At 39.1% G+C, this 14127-nt stretch overlaps 1 protein-coding gene across 2 annotated transcripts in view; it reads left to right on the top strand.

Moving 5' to 3' along the window:
* ruvbl1 (RuvB-like AAA ATPase 1) overlaps positions 1-14127 on the top strand; it is a 110186-nt gene that overhangs the window by 77697 nt on the left and 18362 nt on the right. The gene's annotated exons all lie outside the window — the stretch shown is intronic.

Below are 14127 nucleotides of genomic sequence, written 5' to 3'. Positions count from 1 at the left end.
TGGCGGTGTTCAATTCACAGCCTCTTTGGCCAATGGAAACAATGAATCGATGTTTTCACATGGAAATTGCTTTGGTCCATTCAAGGGAAATGCTTTCTCTCCATTGCCATAAAATTTAAAGGATGAAAACATTGGGCCAAATTATTTGGGGCCTTGCTAGGTTAGAGTACTGATGGCAGTCTCAACAACTGAAATCTCTTTCTGGGCTGACATAAGGTGCTGAATTTACCAAATGTTTTATAGAGAAAATTCTATTATTGTAAAGTCGTTGCCAATGAATATCTCAAGCCAATTATTATTTACTGATTTTTAAAAATGTTTTATTTGATTTCACAAACTTATACATTTCAAATAGCACAGGAGAATATTGGTCTCTTTTTTACAGAGTATAATATACCAAGTCTTTTTTTTTATTTTTTCCCCTTCCCCCTCCCATCCCTCACCCCCTCCCAAAAACAATAAATCAACAAGCACATACTAATTATAAAAAAGAAAATAAAACACATCAAAATAACAATGATTAGAAACAGGTCATGGAAATAACCCAAAATTAACATAGCCCAAGAAGATACCCAAAGAACCTAAAGTACACTGAAAATACAAAACAAAAAGAGACAATATCGGGTCTCAGAGTCATTTCTTCCATCCTGACATTTCGGGACTGGCATGAACTTACTATCCACTGCTCCTTTTAAAGAAAAGAAGTGGTGACGGGGGGGTTGAATATTGCGGTGTTTCAATATACCGCAAGTACGGCTGCTACACTTCAATGTATGTGCTGTACCTCCCCCTCAGATTATAGGCAATTTTCTGCAGAGGAACACAGCTCTGCATCTCTATGCTGCAACGTGTGGTGCTCAGCTGGGAGTCAGACTGCAGGTAACTGCTATACCTCTCCTGGCCACAACCAACACGACCTTTACAAATTGAATTTGATATTTGGAAAATCTCAAACTCATGTCCTTGATATTCCCCAGCAGGAACAGCTCTGGGTCCTGCGGAAAGTCCACCCCTGTAATTTTCTCCAATATATCCCCTAGATCTACCCAAAAGGGTCTCATCTTGGTGCATAGCCAGATTGAATGTACAAGGGTTCCTGTCTCTACACCGCATCTAAAACACAATTTTGAGATTTCTGATTTTGCTTTGTGTAATTTTTGCAGTGTAAGATGTAGCTGGTGCAGGAAATTGTACTGCTCCAGCCTATATCTAGCATTAATGACTACTGTTATGCTGTCCCGACATAAGTCGGACCAGCGCCGCTGTTGAATTGTTGTTTCCAATTCTGACTCCCATTTTTGCCTTGATTTATGGAGGCCTGGTTTCAGACCCTCTTTTTGGAACAGGAGGTACATAGCAGAGATGAATTTGCTTGTGATCCCATATCGAATTAGAGTCTCCATATTACTACACATGGGCAGGCCATAGATGGTCCCAAATTATCCCTTAAGAAAGATCTTAGCTAAGGTAGCAGAAAATAATTTTATTAGGCAAATCATATTTGGTCCTCAACTGTTCAAATAACAAGAGCTGCCCCTTCTTAGAACAATCCTCAATGCATCTGATCCCTTTATGGCATTAGGTGTCCAATGTCCAGGATCTAGTTACCCATGGTCATATGAATGAATTTATTCTGGTTTAAGGGGGTTTTAGGGGACAACCTATTTTTTAACCCAATGATATGGTTTATCTTTTGTCATATTTGAATTATGCATTTTAGTATGGGACTGTCTGTTTTTCCCCGATACCAATTTAGTGTCCAATTTGTATATAAACTCTACTGCCATCTTCTCTCCTACTGTGTGTAGATCAATTTTGTGCCCAGGAGGGTATGCCATCTCACTCAAAGAGCAAGGTGAAAAACCTCAACTGGGCTGCCCAATAGTATTTTTTTGAAGTCTGGAATTCTCAGATTTTAATCTGTTTTTCCCCTCCAAAAAATTGCCTAATACATCCGTTGAGTGTTTTAAAAACTCTGGGGCAATGGCATGGGCAAAGATTGAAAGAGGTATTGCAGCCTTGGCATCACATTCCTTTTAATACAGTTAACCCTGCAGCCAGGTTCATCCACCTGTGCAGTTCCTCCTCAATCCTTCCAAGCAGAAGGAGATCATTCAGTTTATATAAATTCTATAAATTATTGTCAACCCTTATCCTGATACTTAATCCCCTTTTGTGGCCACTTGAACTTAATTTCCTGCTGATATTCTTTATAGTCCCCTTTTGATTGTGGCTATATTTCACTCTTATCGTAATCGATCTTGTATCCAGAAATTTTATCATAATCTTCCAGTGTGGTTTGCAACTTGGCCAATGACCTTGCCAGTTCTGTCAAGTATCAACACATCATTGGCAAATAAATACATTTTGTGTTCTTCCTAGCTCACTCTAAGTCCCTTAATACCCAGGTTCTGGCGGATGGCTTCTGCCAACGGTTCAATAGTCAATATTAATGGAGCCGGGATCAGCAGACAACCTTGTCTACAAGACCTGGTTAGTGGGAAGGCTGGAGATGTTTGCCTGTTGGTAACAATTTTGCCCCTGGATTTATGATACAGCCCATTGATCTAATTTATAAATGATCGCCCCAAATCAAACTTTTCCAGCACTTTAATCAAGAAATGCCACTTCATCTTGTCAAAGGCCTTGTCTGCATCCAGAGCCATGGCTACGCTCAAGTCAGCCTTTGACTGTGCTATATGTATTATATTAATTAATCTACTTTTCTATACAAACTCTGCCTGATCTGGGTTTGTTAACTTTGGCAAATATATAGCCAATTTATTTTCTAAGGCTTTGGCTATTATCTTATAGTCTGTATTCAGAAGTGAGATAGGCCTATAAGAGGATGGCTTCAATGGATCCCTGTCCTTTTTGGGAATCACTACGATTATTACTGTTGAGAAAGACTCCAGGAGAGAATGGGTCTTGCCACTTGGTCCACCATCTCCTTGAGTAGGGGCATCAAGAGATCCTTAAAATCTCTATAAAATTCAGGAGGGAACCCATCCTCTGCTGGAGATTTATTAGCTTGTAACGAGCTCAGTGCTTTTCCTATCTCTTCCTCAGAAAAGGGAGTATATAATCCTTCCCATTCTTCTGGGTACAAGTTTGGCAATTCCAATTTAGACAAGAATTCATCCATTTTTTTTCAGTCACCCATTGACGCAGTTTTATACAGTTCCATATAAAACTGTCTAAATGTTTCATTAATTTCCTTTGCCTTGTATAAAATCCTGCCTGCCGCATTTTAAATCACATTAATTGTTCTTGAGGTTTCTTTTGCCCTCAACTGCCAAGATTGGACTCTCTCTCCCAGCTCATAGCATCTTTGTTTAGATCTCAATATTGCTTTTTCTATTTTATACATTTACATTATTTGTTAGTATTCTATACTTTTCCTCTGAGCCAGACTTCTGGTAGTCCTTTTCCAATTGAGTTATCTCTTGTTCCAATTCATTAACCTCCCTCGTGTATACTTTCTTAATACCTCTGGTGTATCCAATTATCTGACCTCTCAAAATAAGTTTTTAGCATATCGCATATTACAAATTTGTCGACAGTGGTAGTACAGTTTGTCTCACAAAACATTTCTATCTGATCTCTAATATAACTACAGAATTCCAGTTTTCTCAACAGCAACGGGTTAAGGTGCCACCTATACTCTGTGGTTTGTTTACTTGGCATAACAACAGTTAGGGTCCTGGGCAAATGATCTGATAACAACCTCGCTGTGATCTTGGTTTCCACAATCCTACCCTCTAATTGGGCTGAAGTCAAAAACAAATCAATCCTGGTGTAGAAGTCATGTTGTTTCGAGTAGACTGAGTAATTCCTCTCTCTCAGATGCCAGGCATCCACCAAATTTAGCTCCTTCATGAAGGCCAGGGTAATTTTTGCCGCTTTGGCCCTCATTACTTTCTTTGCAGACTTGCCCAAGACTGGGTCCAACCAAAATTTAAAATCCCCTCCAATCAAGATGTTTTCCCACCTTCTGCCAAATTAAAAACACATTTTGTGCAAAGTTTTCATCATCAAAATTGACTGCATATATATTTATTAGTGTCCAGGATGCCGAGTATAATTGACAGTGCACCGTAACAAATTTTGCAGCTGGGTCTATGACCGTGGCTTCCACTTTCACTGGAACATTTTTTCCTATTAAGATAGCTACTCTCCTAGCCCTGGAATTAAAGGAGGATACTATCACATATCCCACCCAACCCCTTTTTAGTTTTTTGATGTTCCCAACTCGAGAGATGGGTTGCTTGTAAAAAAAAAGTCACATCCAATTGCATTTTTTTAACATGTGCTAAGATACTTCCTCTTCTCAGATCTGTTTAAACTATTGACATTAAATCTTAGAAATATGACTGTTTCATTCATCACCTCAGAGCATCTTCCTTAAGTTTTTTCCAAGATTCTTGTCATTCACCCAGTCCATGTTCCGTGACTCTTTGACCTGACCAACCATATTCAAAATGAATTCTGGAAAAACTAAGACAAGAGATAAAAAGAAAAGAAATAATAAACAGCCCTTTCCCACCCTCCTCATACAGACAGACCTCCTTCCCCCACCCCGTACCAAACCACAAAGCCTTAGCGCCATCTCCCTTAACATCCTGGAGTGTGCTCATTGCACCCATCTACCAGCCTCACAGCCTCCCTAATCACCCAAGAGCTCCCAAAAAAATCCTGTTTAGCTTTAACAATAATAACAAGCAAAGTACAATAATAATTTTTTTTTGTTGCTATATTTACAATCTTTAACTTCTCCCTGGTGGCTTTCTTCAGGGATCATCCTGGACGGCAATTGAGGTATTTATATACTTCATTGCCTCCTTGGGCTCTGTATAAAAAAAAAAAAGAGGTTCTGCACTGATGTTCGGGTAAAAAAGGACTTTACCCTCTTCAAGCTTCAACAGATCTCCTCTTTCCCTCATACCCATAGCTGCCACTTGAAGAATCCGCTCCCTATCCCAATAACTCAGGACAGAGTGAGGTTTCTGACCCAGACCCGGTCGTGGGAGGAGGAATCAGTGGGCCCTTTCTATTTTATTTTCTCCCCCTCCCCAATCTTTCTTGCCCCAACACCTTAGGAATCCATTCCTTGAACAAAGCCACTTGATTCCTCCCTTCATCACCCCTACGATCTGTACATTATTTCTCCAGCTAAAATTTTCAGTATATCCAATTTTTCCCACATCTTTTCTCTCTCTTTTACCCAGGAACCTCTATCATTTTCTAATCTCCCTACCCTATCCTCCACCTCCTTAACCCTCTCAGCCATCCTCCCAGACAAATCCCCAAAAGCCCTCCTAATCTCTCCAATCGCCACTGACAGTTCTTTTAATATTTTTATTCTATTTTCTGAAGCCTCCATCAAGTCTGTAATGTAGGGCTCCAGGCCCTCTCTCTCCCCTCAGTGTGTCCTCTTCTTCTTCCCTGCGTGAAACGTCACAACCAGGAATTTAAATTTGCTCACTTCTCCACCTCTGAGTCTTCAATTATTATTGGGTCATATAGGTTTCCCTTCCTAAAATCTACAATCATCTCCTTAGTTTTGGAGACATTGCCAAGTTTCAGGCTCCCTCCTGTCTGCTGACTCTTTTATACAACCCACTACTGTGGTATCATAAGTAAATTTGTAGATGGTGTTGTCGTACCGAGCCCCACAGTCATGGGTGTAAAACAAGTAGAGCGGGGGGGGGCTAAGAACGCATACCTGTTGTGCTCCGGTACTGATGGGGATTGTGGAGGAGATGCTCTTACTAATCCTCGCTGATTGGTCTGGAGGTGAGGAAATCCAGGATCCAATTATACAGTGGGTTATTGAAGTCCAGGTCTTAAAGTTTGCTGATTGGTTTTAACATGATGATGGTTGCGGGGCTTTGTTTAGAGCCAGTGAGGTGGTATCTGCCATAGGTCTGTTACTTCAATAGGCAAATTGGAATAGATCCATGTCACTGCTCGTATGCTTCAGCACCAACCCATGAAAACATTTCATCACTGTGATGTGAGTGCCACTGGTCAGTAGTCATTATGGCAGGTTACCTCATTCTTCTTGGGCACTGGTACAATTGAAACCTGTTTGAAACAGGTAGGTATCACACCCTGGTGGAGTGAGATGTTCAAGATATCTGTGAATACATTAGCAAATTGGTCATCTCAGCTTTTCAGTATTCAGCCAGATATTCCATCTGGACTGGATGCTTTCCTTGGATTTACTCTTCTGAAGGCTGCCTGCTCGTCATCCTTAGATACTGACGATAGAGGATCATTAGGGGACATGGGGTACATAGTTGTTGTTGAAATGGAGGAAGTGTAATATTCAATCTGTGCACAAGAATTTCCCACAAACAGCAATGAGCAATTAATATATTTTTAATGATGTTGGTGTAGAGATAAATGTTGTCCAGGAAAGAGTCAAGATTCTTTTATTGTCATGTAATAAATACAGATGTAATATTATGTAACAGGTTTACATAGGGTGTAGAAGAAGAGATGACGCATGGAATTGTTTCCCAGCATTGATTTGCTCCCTTTAGAAGACAAAATAATACAACCACCATTGTCTTCTGCGTTTTCTTCCTTTTTTTTAAACCCCTTTGCTCCCTTAGCAAGGTAATAGCAATGTCTTTCCCATTCATCCTTTTCCTCAACTACATACATATAACCTTATTTTTTAATATTTCAATATGTACTCAACTCAGTGTACATGGGGTTAACTGAGAGCTTTTAAGATTTGCATAGAAAAACATTTTGCATTTTAAAATATTTTCAAACTATTTAATAAGAACTGTATTTACAAGTTGAAAACAGTGGGACCTGGTGGGCAAGTTAAAAACTGCAGAGGAAAATTAACTTGCTAGAATCATACTTTTAACAAGAAAATTCTTTACCTTTAGTAGGCAATATAATACAGCCATCATTGTCTTCTGGGTTTTATTCCTTTTTTTTTTTTAACCCCTTTGCTCCTAACCATTCAAAATAACAGAATTTACACTGTGAAACCTCAGCAAACCTACATTGATCACATGACCAGCACATGGTAATGGAGTCAAAACACCAGAAAGATTAAAACATCCATAAAACTTACATTAATGTTTTCCAAGGAAAACATTTAAAATAGCCCAATAGAAATCATCTCCCCCACTTACCCTTAGCAAGGTTAGTATGAGAAACAGGAAGGAAGGGCTCAGAAGGTGCACAAGAGATATGCACTACTGAACTCATTCCCACCGGAAACATTATTAAAATGACAATAAATACAAGTATCTCATTAAGATAAAATTCACAAATATAGAATTGAGAATAGAAATTATTAAAACCCATTTTTAACTCTGTTACAATTACAGCAAATTGCCTTTAGTCTGCCCTAAGACAGACAAAGATTTGCCATCAGCAGAAATTGCCCAGTACCTCTTACAGTCAGAGAAAGAGAAGCATAAAGACTCCCTTCAGTGTCACCTAGTCTCCAGGGCTCCTGTGCCCTCTACAGCCACGCAGACTTGAGTCCAAACCATCGACAATCCAGGCCTCCACCATCTGTGTTTTTTTTCAGCCGTAGAGCCCCGCACAAGTCCACCACCATGGTTATGGTCCAGTATGTTGTCTCCTCTACTTCTCATTCTCATTGGGGGGGAGGTGTTCTCCCTGTTGTCTGGTGCCCTGTGCCAGTACTCTGCTTCCTTGACATCATCTGCAACCCCTGGAGACCGCTGCCAAACAAAGGCGCCATCATCTTGAGCCCAGATCCCACAATCAAAGGGTTTTAAAATAAAACATCATCAGCTCCTTTAACAGGCTGTTTAAAGCCATTGATAGTAGGACTGGGGAGTAGGACCCTGCAGAGTAGTGCTATGTCTCTGCTTCCCTCTCTCCAGGTCTGCACCAGTTGCAGTGCTGCCATCACAGCAGCTCCAATAGCGCCGCCATTTTTTGGGGGGCTGGTAGAAGTTCTCATGCTGTTCCAAAGTGTACCATGGAATCTTTTGCATACCTATGATACAAATTCATTTAAAAGCAATAAATCCTGACCTTGCACAATATGACGTTCTTCATGATCTCTGTACTATTGTCTTTCCATTCTGCCCCAGCCTTCTTCTCTCAGCTCTTTTCGGTATCCCAGCGCATCTTTGGCATATTTTATATGTCCCGCTTGCTGACATTCTCCTCTGTCCAACTGTTTTAGGTGTGTTCTTTAACTATTCTTTGCATCTAAAGTTTTGAAAAAGTTGATGATTTAAAGGTTGTGTTCGAATGAGAGTACTGTGGAGATGGGAGGATCTAATGTGTGTGATGATACTGTAAAATAGAATGTGCCCAAGCAAGACATAAGCAAGAATCAGAAAAGCATTGCAAGAGAGGGAGGCAGTAGACTTTTCTCAGAATTTAAGACAGCAGTGGGGTTGGAGCCTTGAGAAAAGAAATAGAATCCCTGGACCAAATGGTTTAGATCCCAGGATTTTTAAGGAAATTGGGGAAAGCATTGTTGGTGGTCAATTTAATCATGAATAGTTCTGTCACTTCTAAAACCATTCCTTTTAGATTTGAAAATTGAAAGAGAGAAACAAAGGAATTATAGAGCAGTTTGCTTTATGTCTGGCAAGGGGATGTTAGAACTTGTAATCAAGAGTAGAATGATTAGACGTAATTTTCCAATTGATCAAAGAGACCAGCTTGGATTTATAAAAGGGGCAGGTCACACCTGACAATTTTAGCCGAATGTTTGGAAGGTGCAACAAATAAACATCTCTGAATGAAAAATAGAAAATTTTGGCAAAACACTGCAGGTTGGCCAGCAGTTGTGAAAAGAGAAACAGTTAACAGGGTCCATATAATCAAATTGTCGACTGTTTCCACAGCAGAGACTATTTCTATTTTTATCCTGTTTTCTATCATCTAAAAGTTTTATTTTTGAGTTTTTATCAGAATCTATGAATTTTTTTTGTGACATCCCTCATGCAAAACCAATGCAAAATTGAAAATAAGTTGTTACAGCAGGTTTTATAGATGGTGTAAAAGCAAATACACAAGAACTTTGGATGATATATTTCATTGCAGACCAATACAAGACCATTTTAGACTGATAAAGGTTAGAACAGTTAACTTTCTAAATGGACAATAAATCAAAGTGGCCGAGGTTCAAAACACCCCAAGAGAACCATGTTGTCTGACTGTTCTTGGTAAATTATGCATAAGAATATTGAAGTCCAAAGGCTATAGATTCCCCCTTGTTAGACTGCACATTGAAAACTGAGATATTCAATGAATCATACCTCAAGAAAGATATTTGGGACATAGGAAATTTGTTGTAGACTTACCAGTGTGAATCTGTGACATCAGAGAATGAAAGAGTTATGAAATACTTCTGATAGATGGGTGAATATTATCCACCCCACACCTCTTCCTCCAGGCAAAAGATGCAAAACAATTCGTATTTTTAAATATGAAGCTGTTAGAGCTTTGTTAACCAAAGGAATTAAAGGATGGAGGCATGAAGTGAGTATAAGTAGTTGGATCACAGATTAGTGATAGTTTCATTGAATTCCTGAATATATATTCAGAGGGCTGAATAGCCCTGTTTCTAGAATAAGAGACGGTGAAGCAAATTATTTTTTTCTCTCGAATTTGCAATGACACCAGATGTATCATGCAATACATTTCACAATTAAAGTATTACACTGGTGTATATAAAAGAAAAGAAACTGCCATTGGACAATGATGGTTAACTTGTGAAAATGATTGCACATTGTTCTATACATCAGTGAACAGAATTTCAGATATAATACTACTGGATCCAATGTTATTTGTATTTAGCCCCTTTGGCCAAGATTAAATTTCTACCCCAGATCCATCTCAACTTCTAGCTGCTGAAATATTGTACTTTGAAGGAAAATCACTTTTATACTGTTGGATCATCTTGAATAATGTCAAACCAAGTCTATCAGTAGTGACAAGAAAGTGGTCCTTTCATTGTGTGGTTTAAATGCAGCTTTCAGAAGCAGCAGGATTTGGAAGGAAAAAAATTATACTGTTTGTACTGAGTGATCATCCACCATTCACATCGAGATGATGTGAGCACTTTAGATACCCACCCCCACCCTTTATTGAAAGCTTAGAAACAACATGTACCTATCTTGTCAATTCTTCCCCATGTCTAGTGATCCTGTCGGAGCACTAAGGACTCTGTTGTGAAATTATTTGGTGCCCCCCTATGTTGACCTCATGCTCTCAACACCAGATTCCTGACATTTCCTTCCAGGTTCTCGCAGCAGTAGATTCTGTATCTAGTCTCTGTTATTTCTGCCTGAGACCATTTGATGGAACAGGCTTAAGGGAGTTTTATTATGTATCTGATCTGCACTGAGTGTTCAATAATGCAATGTCGAGGATGCTTGACAAAGTGGCTACTCTCTGTCTTCCTTATGATAGACAAAGTTATAGAATTTCATGTATGCTACATTCTAAATTTAGTATTACATGACAATAATGGAACCTTCACCTTTAAACCTAGAGTCTACTTTTCGAGAGTGTAAAGGGAGATTTACTCTAAACCAAGTGTTTTTTTTAATTGCTAATAAAACTCAGCATCTGTGTGGGGGAAATGGAGAACCAACATTTTGTTTCAAGGCACTTCACCAAGCTCCATTTCCTTCCACAGAGGCTGATCGAGTTCCTTCAACAACTCATTTTTTGTTCTGGATTTAAGCAACCTACGGTGTCTCGTTTTCTTTTCTCTAATCTGTACTATTACAGATCTGAGCATCCACTACTACAGAATTCCTGAAATGGATAATGTCCCATGACCTTAATGAACTCCCTCTTTCCCTCCCTTCCTGATCAAGACCAAACAAATAACAGATTCTAATGGACCTATCTTTAACATTTAAAAGGTCTGAATGCCAGATTTGACATCATTTTGCATATTCTTGCAACTGAAATAATTACCGGTAGTTGTGACACTTGACAATACAAGCAGCTTTGAAGTGTTTAAAGACTTGCAAGCAGAAAGAATGATAACTGTTAATAGCTGGTACAAAGCTGGTCTGAATCATTCAGCAGCCCTGCATCAGCAGTAGAAGTGATAAGGACCTCCTGGTTAATGATGCTATGTGCAGTATCAAAGAGATAAGTCTGGGAGTAAGAGTTTCATATAATGCCAGTTATTTTTCACTCTGGCACCATTGTAAACAAGAAAATGGAAAAGCGATCATTAAATCAATAAACAACATTTAATCGTTTAGAAAGGTGTAGGAGATTATATGGACCCTATATGGAGACATTTAACCAATATTACCAGCAAAAAGAGGTGTGGATGTGTTACTGCTTCATTTCAATGAAAAACTAAAGCTGTAATTATCTCGCTTCTGTTTCTTGATTTATATGTTGAAAACAACTTAATTTGTATCTTATCCCATGTAGCATATTTTTAAAAATAGGAATTAAAATCTGCATCTAAATACAACATGATTCCTGATGTTATTCATATATTTTCAGGAGAATTAGAATTTTTTTAATTTCAAAATAATATAAATCTATTCTGGTCACTTACTGCTTCATCTATTTTATAGTAAAATGCTATTTCACCTCCACCACCATTCCTTGCATATTATTCTCTTTATTCGTGAGACTCTGGGGAGGTCGATATTTGACCCCCATTTACATTTGTCCTTGGGAGACATTTTTCTGAATCATTGTGTCCCATGTGGTTAAGATATATCTGCCTTTGGATTTTAATTCTATTATAATTTGTTAGTAATTATGTGTACTGAGATGCATAAAAAGCTTTAGTTTCAAGACAAGTCCATTCATAGTCCAGAGAGTAGAATAACTAATAAACAACTAGTGTTACATTTAGTCAAACAGTGCAGAGCATAGAGAAAAGTACAAAAATATAGTGAAGCATATAAAGAAACATACCTTTTAAAAACAGTGCAAAGGCACCATCTTTTCCCAGTGAGAGGTCCATTTAAGAGTCTGATAACAGCAAAAAGAAACTGCCCCTGAATTTGGCAGTTCTTGTTATCTGGCAGAAGGGGATGGGGAGGGGGGGTGGGGGAAGGGAAAGGAGTGTAACCGTGATGGGATGATCAGTGGTGGTTGAGTCAGATGGTGCAAAACTTGGAGGGACTTTAGTTGGTGGCTGTTGTTCTTCCAATTGTGTATAGGTTATGCGTGTGTGTAACACTTTTGAATGTGCCTTGTTGAGTTCATTCAATATGTTTGTAGAATGTGCACAATGCCAATGTGATGTATTGATGATGCGGGGGGTGAGGTGAATGATTATGGTGGTGGATGAATGTTCATAATTTCTGAGTTGTCCCAAGTGTTGCTGGAGTTGTGGATGAGTAGTCAACCTTTCCAGCTTTTCATATGCTACAAGTCTAAAGGAAGCCTGTGCCAGGAAATTTCATAGTAACTGCACAGAAATGGAAGGGCATTGTTACATGAATGGAGCGTACTTGCTCATTTTCATTGCTCAATTCCAGAAATGTATTCCAGAAGAGGTCATTGATAGTAATGATGGCCAAGCAGAGATTGATTAACTGTAATCATCAAAGTTCTATCTAAAACCAGTCAGCTGTTTATTAATCTATAAGCCTCTGGAATTCATTGCAAATGACTGGATTCTCACGCAATCTATACCTATTTGCTGCTTCCATTCTCATTCCACCTTTCCTAATGGTGGTTCTCATACTAGTCTGATTCAATACATACCAGAAACGCAAAAGCTACACATGCTGAAATCATGAGCAAATAAGAAATTTCTGGAGGAACTGAGTAGTTCAGACAGTATCCATGGATAGCTGGAGGAACTCAGCAAGTCAGACTGACCATTTCCACCCATAGATGCTATGTAACAATATTAATATTTGGGGAGAATTTATAAGATTATAGAGTTGGTCACATTTTGAAACAGATCTTAATTGAAAGACTGAAGAAATACTGAATATCTCTGGAAAATGTAAGCACCTTTCACAACTAGGTGTTAATTGAACTGACATCATAAAATGAATGACCATTGTTTGGAACTGGAGACATGATGGCTAGTGGAAGCTCTTTTCAAGGGTTTTGCCAGAGTCCACAGAAAGGTCACACCTGGATTGTTTACCTAAGATAACAACTTGAGAAGAAGAAAGAACTCCTGTTGTTTGCTGGAGAAGGTGGGGGTCTTGCAAGACATGAGTCACATGCTCTCTTTGGAGTTTCAGTTGGAAAAGAGAGAGAGTTAACAGCTCAGTCAGTCAGTGTGTGGGACACTGACAAGTAACTGAAAAGTGCAAGCCAGGAAAAACTGTTTGAAACCGATGAAAGCAAGTTCCAGAGAAGTAGATGGCTGGAAGTGCTATCTGTCTGATGTTTCTCTTGAAATAGAGGAAGGAATGGAACTCTGTGGTAGCTTAAAGAAAGAGGTTACCATCTGGAAGACCCTGATGGGGCATGTTTCGTCAGCGAGACCCAGAGGTGACTAGTGGTGGTACCTCAGTTGAGGAAATCCTGGAGCAACAAATATCTCTCTGCAAACCCTACAAGAACCTTCCTGAGCGATAAACATTTACCTTTCAAGCACCAAGCCTGGTGAACTTTATACATGTTAAATTCTGTGCACAGTATGGTGATTTGCTGCAACCAGAGAACTTGGAAGAAGAAGTGAGATTGAACTGTGAACCAAAGAACTTTTCTTGAATTTACACACACATTGCATACACGTGCGCTTAGAACTAGAAGGGAGTTAATTTGGGTTAGTTAAGTATAGAGTTAAGTTAATGTTTGATTCTATTTTCATGTTTGAAGTTGATTAAAAATAACTTTTGATTTGAAAGCCACTTGTCTTGGTGAATGTCTATTGCTGCTGGGTTTTGGGGTCCTTTGGTCTCGTAACAGCTATCTGACTTGCTTAGTTCCTCCAGCAGCTCACAGTTCGATATATGTCAGCATTGATAGGCATCGTCATCTGTATGAGCATTTATTCAGATGCACATTACCCAAAAAAAGCTGTGCTGCCAAAACTGCTGTAACGGCAGCGCTGCTGCTGGTGTGGACTTAGGAGAGCAGAGACACAGCGCTGCTCTGAAAGGTTCAACTCTCCAATCCTAATGATGGTGGCTCCATACAGGCTTT

The sequence above is a fragment of the Narcine bancroftii genome, chromosome 5 (genome assembly GCF_036971445.1).
Source record: "Narcine bancroftii isolate sNarBan1 chromosome 5, sNarBan1.hap1, whole genome shotgun sequence".
In the NCBI taxonomy this organism is placed as follows: Eukaryota; Metazoa; Chordata; class Chondrichthyes; order Torpediniformes; family Narcinidae; genus Narcine; species Narcine bancroftii.
This window is presented reverse-complemented; position numbering and strand designations above follow the sequence as displayed.